Raw genomic sequence first — 6,268 nt, 5'->3', positions numbered from 1 at the left:
TTACGTTATCGCCCCCTCCCCCCCCCCGTGAAAAATTTATGAATTCGTACAACCTAACAATATGTTAGTGCATTAAGCTTGATAACGTTTGACAGCTCTGTTATTGTAGCCACTCCATTTTGTGTTGTCTCATGAAGTTATACCAAAATAAAACATTTCACTTTTGACACATGCATCTTTGCTCTTTATTCATCAGTATTGTCCAGACATTACAATTTCAATGAGACATACAGATGAAACATAGTTCCTCTGTAATATACAACATGACACTACTGATTCCAAAAAATGTCTTCCCCATACATAGAGCTGTGTAACCTACTCTAACAGAGAAATTAGCTCCACATACATATCCTAAACTCTTTCCTGTCTCTCAAATCTTCAATCACAAATGAAAATCTGTATCTCTACCTAAACATTTTCCCTCCCAACATCTGCTTCGAGATTAATATTTTTCACTAATTCCATTGAAGCAAATGATAATGGAAGCCAACTTATTACCCTGTTTGGTGTTACAGGTATGAACATACTAGGTAATACATTCTTTCCTCTCTAGCAGTTACACAAATCTATGTGGACATCCTCCAAGAACACAAAACTACATGGCCAGCGGCCGAGATAAACTTTTTTCAAAAGTCTTGTTTTGCTAATTTTTAGAAATTATCAACATGCTACCAGCTCAATTGTTTTGCAAACTGATGTGAGAACCTCTGTGTCCACATTACATACAAAAATCATACATTTTGAACTTTTTCTATTTTTTGGTAGAAGAAAAGAAGACAAGAAGAAATACCCGATTTTTTTAACCCATTTCAGACTGAAGGGGCTTTTGAGGCCCAACTTTGATCTCAGATAGCTGCTAATCGGCTTGCGCTAGAAGTATCAAATTTGGAGACCTTTCCTAAAATGTCTCTGGAAAAAAGTTCATATTAGTTTAATACTAGTAAGTTGATGTTTTTTGTGTTGCCATGGCAACGGGTTTCTAGCAGGCAGTTTTTTGAAAATAGAAGTAATTTTGGTTTAAATATAAAAATTTTCTGAGTTTTCTATTAAATTACACTTCTTTTCCAACATTAATAACATCTTACATAATAAGATATATGTTAAATCATTTAATATGCATAGAATATGCTAATTTGATGACGTCATTGGTCAAAATCCAATATGGCGGACTATATTATTAGCTCTGACGTCATATGACGTCATAATTACACCAAAGTTATTAAAATTTAATTCTATTACTACACCATTCTCTGAAAACTTGGTAGACAGACGATGAGTGCATAAAAACATATAAAAACGGAAATAAGGTAATGTATAAGAACGCCAGTGTATCCATTATGATCGAAAGCCGGCTGGGGTCCGCGCGGACACCAAAAGAAAATCAGATATAATTTTTTTTATAAATGGTAGAAACGGAGTTTTCTGCACTGTATTGAGAGACAACTTTGTGGGTGACAATTACCTAAAATTTCAGAAAAAAATCTTTAGAAACAAAAAAGATATTACAGAATATATAGTGCTGGGGTCCGCGCGGACCCCAGGTGTACTGTTTAGGGTTAAGGTAGCAGAACACAGTTTTCGCCCTATGGGGATTTCTATAGTTAAGGACCCCAAGATGACTCACTTCGACGCGGTAAAAATTATAGCAGGGTGCACTTCACAAATACGAAAATCGAATATGTTTGAGAAGAAGGTATATACAAACTACAAAATATCTAGAAACCAAAAAATCCTGTCGGCGTATCTGCTCGTAACGTACACTTTGAAATCGCCTCCTACGGACGTGACCTGAACTGCAGCCGACTCACCCGGAAGGCCAGTTGCACAATACGGCGCATTTATACACGAACTGCAAAACCTTCACAAATCAAATAATACAGTCTCAAACCCGATACATTTCTACACCACACAGCACAATTTACATCTGGCTGACGCTCTTATCAGGCTTTCTACCCAGCCTTCAAGAATATTCGCTGCACTACTTTCTATACCCGCGTCATCGTCCCGGGGGTCGCCCATTAATACTGTGACCTGCTACCTTAAAAGCTTGAAACACCGCCGTGCGCCATGTTTGTTTACATCCGGGTAGTTATAGTGGACGGCACCACTGATCAGAGCGCCTCATGTTGGCTGTTTTAGTAGTTACCTTGGTAAGATGATTTGCAGGATCGTATGCATTAACATTGTATTCATCGTATTAGGCTTAATAGTTAGTCTTTAAAAAAACTCCAAAGTTTGAAGGCGTATAAATGTTTTTGTTGCTATTTTCATCTAGTCGTCAGCTCTTTACTCTTTTACGAGTCTGATTAACTATAAGTGAGCGGAGTGACCTCGCCTTTTTTTTCATGTAGAGCAGAATAAATGTGCGGGCCTTTTGCTATGTTCTACTCGATGCCGTGTTCTGATTTGTTAGATAAGCTATCCACTAGCGATCAGAAACCAGCCACTAAAACCATAAAACGCCAGCCTCTTTGAGGGTTGATGAAGGCTGTTCTTGTCACACGAACATAATAGATACCACATGACATGAAAGTATTGAGAAAAAAATGGCATAATGATCATACCTGACTGTAGAAAAGCAGCCCTTATTCAGTCGCAGGGAGGTACAACCGGAGGTTTGCTGTGTTTTACTGCCGGCTGTAATGTTTAGTCTCAAACAGGATACACTTTATTTTGTTTATACCTGCAAGCTATGACTCTATAATTGCGGCAGGATACAAAATATTCCAAAACTATATTGGCTTTTTTTGGTACATTTCCTCTGAAAACTCCTCTTAAAGATTGATAAAAGCCAGACAAAAAAGATAGCGAAGTTAATGTTTTCAGATAATTTCTAGTCACCACAATTCACTCCTAAAAGTGGCTCCCCTATTTCTAACACCTCAGCGCGGGAAATATAAACATGCCCGCCGCCGCCAGGAGGTCGGTTTTGTGGTCTCATACGCCAATTTCGCTGTCCCGTAGACTTACACGTTAAAATAGGCCACTACTTTGGCTGTGAATCCATTCAAAAAATCGTATATCAACAGATTTTTTGCTGTCCATACCAAGAACACGTATCATGTAAACGATTAAAAAATTTTCCCCAATTCTAACCGCTAGTTCGATATTTACGTCACGTATAACCGCAATTACCCATGATCCGCAAGAGGCCCTCTTTTTGCTCACTGTGCCCGACCGCAGTACTCAGGTCAAAATAAGCGTATACGTCCGACAATCGCTCGGACGCCGAACTTCCCTGCCTGATCCTGTCAGTAATAAACAGGCTTTCACCTCAAATCCTTTTTAGATCAGGTCTGAGTGATGAAAGGGATTTTATGGTGGACCTAAACTCACGCTGTTCGGGCACAATCATTTTTTTGTCGGGACACTTTTAGACCCAACACGTGCGGAGTAATTGCGGTATGAGACCTTGTCTACCAACTTCGGATTCGCGTTTTTCGGAAGTGAAAAAATCTCACAGCGTGCCAAACGGACGGGATATGCCTCCTTTTTGAAGGCAACAACAGAGGCGGGGGGCGCCAGAGACTTTCTGCAACCTATGATCCACTGCTCACGGAGTCATGTATGTTATCTGCGTGACGTCACGGAAGCGGTAGATTGTTCCTTGACAAAGACTGGAGTTGTACAGTCGAAAATTTGGGTGAGTCCAATTTCTTGTGTTGGAAATTACAGTTTAAACTTGCTGCATAATGACTTCTACCAACACAGATGAACTTTCACGATAGGATTTTGTATCGGTGCCACGTTAATGGCCTGCTGACGTAAAGTATAAAACATACCGGTTCGATTTCCCACGTCTTAAAATTAGGTATCAAGATATTCTTACCCGTTTTTTTTTACCAGATGTTATTGCACCACTTTAATAAGACACATCAATAAGACACACCAGAAAGCCCGTTAAGTTTGATCACAGAAATTTGAGACTTAAATATACCACGGCAGTAACAACAAACAGAGCTTTGATTTGAATCAGCCGCAGTTACACGTCGGCATTTCTCAGAGACCACTCATAAAGGAGCGGTTAAAAACTTACACTGCACAAAATCAACCAAGATTCGGCCAAACGAATTTATTCACGTACGGTTTCATCAAGGCTGATACCTCTTGTAAGTCCAGTATTTTATTTGCTGCGGCATAGTAGGTATTAATGTCGCCCGTCTCTTTGTATAACGTTATTAAACAACAAAGGCATACTACCTAGTGTCAGACGGGCATTGCTGTATTTTTATTAATTTTGAAGCAAGGACAGAATGACAGAGTTACATACAGACGATCATGTACGAACCAATACCAGCATTCAATTCAAATTTAGTGCGGTTAAATTGCAGTATTTGTAAGGTAATTTTCAAATTGATTCTTGGTAAAAATGTAGCGATCACAGATAGCATTTTTAAATTTTCATGCTCAAAGTTCAACGATATGTCGTTACGTATCCCCATATTTTTTTATTTCAATACTTTTATTCGCTTTTTATTATTGAGGCCCTGTTCATGATGTTTATAATTTTGCGTCCGTGATTCAAAACTTGCACCTACGCTGGAAACGGTTTTACTCCTCGAATTAAGCTGGGTTTCGTGTGTGTATACCGCGATTTCTTTGAACACTTCCTGGGAAACTAATTTGTAAGGCCTTTGGAGTTACGCGTTTATGCACACAAACATATGCACACAAAGTCACCTATATAGGGTCAATTTTGTTTCCTGTTGTAACTGTCGTAGATGTCGTAATAATCTTTGCAACAAATTTTTGCAACTCAATTTATGTAATGTAAAAAAAAATGTAAATTAACTCATCAAATCGATACAGTTCTTCACATTTGAATCTGGTTCCCGAGTGACACCCTCTGAGAATTTTCTACCCTCGCCCAGACATGTCTCAGGTTATCAGGTTATCAGTGGATCCGGGTGATCGTCGTCACTTATTTGTTTTCTCTGCTTTATGTTCTATGAGATTGCGCAGGCTCGGAGGTGAGCGGCAGTCAACACGCGAGCTCCCGAGTATTTTCCCATTTTTACGTCTTATTGTACTAATGTGCTGTGGTTTTTCTTCTAGATTAGCGCACAAGTAATACTTGAACCTAGTGTGGACTTGTAAAACCAGTGAATGGTGGCATTTTCTAGATTTTGAATCATTTTTTTACTGTCTCGTAAACCATCACGTACCGAGTGGGGAGGGTGACGGATAAACGCATTTGCATGTGAATTCGATATCGAGTGGGGAGGGCGAGGTGTGTGATTACATGTTTCGGCATAGACTTTGTGTACTAATTTTGTTACCTGTGTACTGTGGTGTAGCCTGTGTGGCGGAATCTGTTTGTTGGAAATCCTGTATGGTCTTCCTGTGTGGAGGATTGTTGGAAACCTGTGTGGTGTAGCCTGTGTGGCGGAAACTCAAACTGTGTGTTGAAAAACCAGTGTGGAGCAGCCTGTGTGGCAGAAACTGGGTGGTGATAAACCTGTGTGTTGAGAAACCTGTGTGGCGAAAACTGTGTGGTGATATTAAAGCCTGTGTGGTGTAGCCTGTGTGGCAGAAACTGGGTGGTGATAATATAAGCCTGTGTGTTGAAAAACCTGTGTGGAGCAGCTTGTGTAGTGGAAACTGTGGTGTAGCCTGTGTGGTGTAGCCTGTGTGGCAGAAACTGGGTGGTGATAATATAAGCCTGTGTGTTGAAAAACCTGTGTGGAGCAGCCTGTGTAGTGGAAACTGTGGTGTAGCAGCCTGTGTAGTGTAGCCTGGTGTGGCAGAAACTGGGTGGTGATAATATAAGCCTGTGTGTTGAAAAACATATGTCGAGCAGCCTGTGTAGTGGAAACTGTGGTGTAGCAGCCTGTGTAGTGTAGCCTGTGTGGTAGAAACTGGGTGGTGATAATATAAGCCTGTGTGTTGAAAAACCTGTGTGGAGCAGCCTGTGTAGTGGAAACTGTGGTGATAAGCCTGTGTGGTGTAGCCTGTGTGGCAGAAACTGGGTGGTGATAATATAAGCCTGTGTGTTGAAAAACCTGTGTGGAGCAGCCTGTGTAGTGGAAACTGTGGTGATAAGCCTGTGTGATGTAGCCTGTGTGGCAGAAACTGGGTGGTGATAATATAACATGGATGTAGGCCTAAAATAAGCCTAATAATATAAGCCTGTGTGTTGAAAAACCTGTGTGGAGCAGCCTGTGTAGTGGAAACTGTGGTGATATTAAAGCCTGTGTGATGTAGCCTGTGTGGCAGAAACTGGGTGGTGATAATATAAGCCTGTGTGTTGAAAAACCTGTGTAGGAGC

The 6,268-nt window shown here is 40.4% G+C and overlaps 1 protein-coding gene across 1 annotated transcript in view; it reads right to left on the bottom strand.

Annotated features, from left to right (window-relative positions):
* Window positions 1-2,644, bottom strand: part of LOC109462277 (beta-1,4 N-acetylgalactosaminyltransferase 1-like) — a 63,241-nt gene extending 60,597 nt beyond the window's left edge. The window contains exon 1 of the mRNA XM_019758809.1: window positions 2,565-2,644. The gene's annotated coding sequence lies outside the window, so the exon portion shown is untranslated. The remainder of the gene's footprint in view (window positions 1-2,564) is intronic.
* Window positions 2,645-6,268: the final 3,624 nt, after the last annotated feature.

This window comes from Branchiostoma belcheri, unplaced genomic scaffold (assembly GCF_001625305.1).
Source record: "Branchiostoma belcheri isolate BF01 breed outbred unplaced genomic scaffold, Haploidv18h27 scaffold114, whole genome shotgun sequence".
Lineage (NCBI taxonomy): Eukaryota > Metazoa > Chordata > Leptocardii > Amphioxiformes > Branchiostomatidae > Branchiostoma > Branchiostoma belcheri.
The sequence above is the reverse complement of the archived record's forward strand: the minus strand, read 5'-3'. Positions and strand labels throughout refer to the sequence as shown.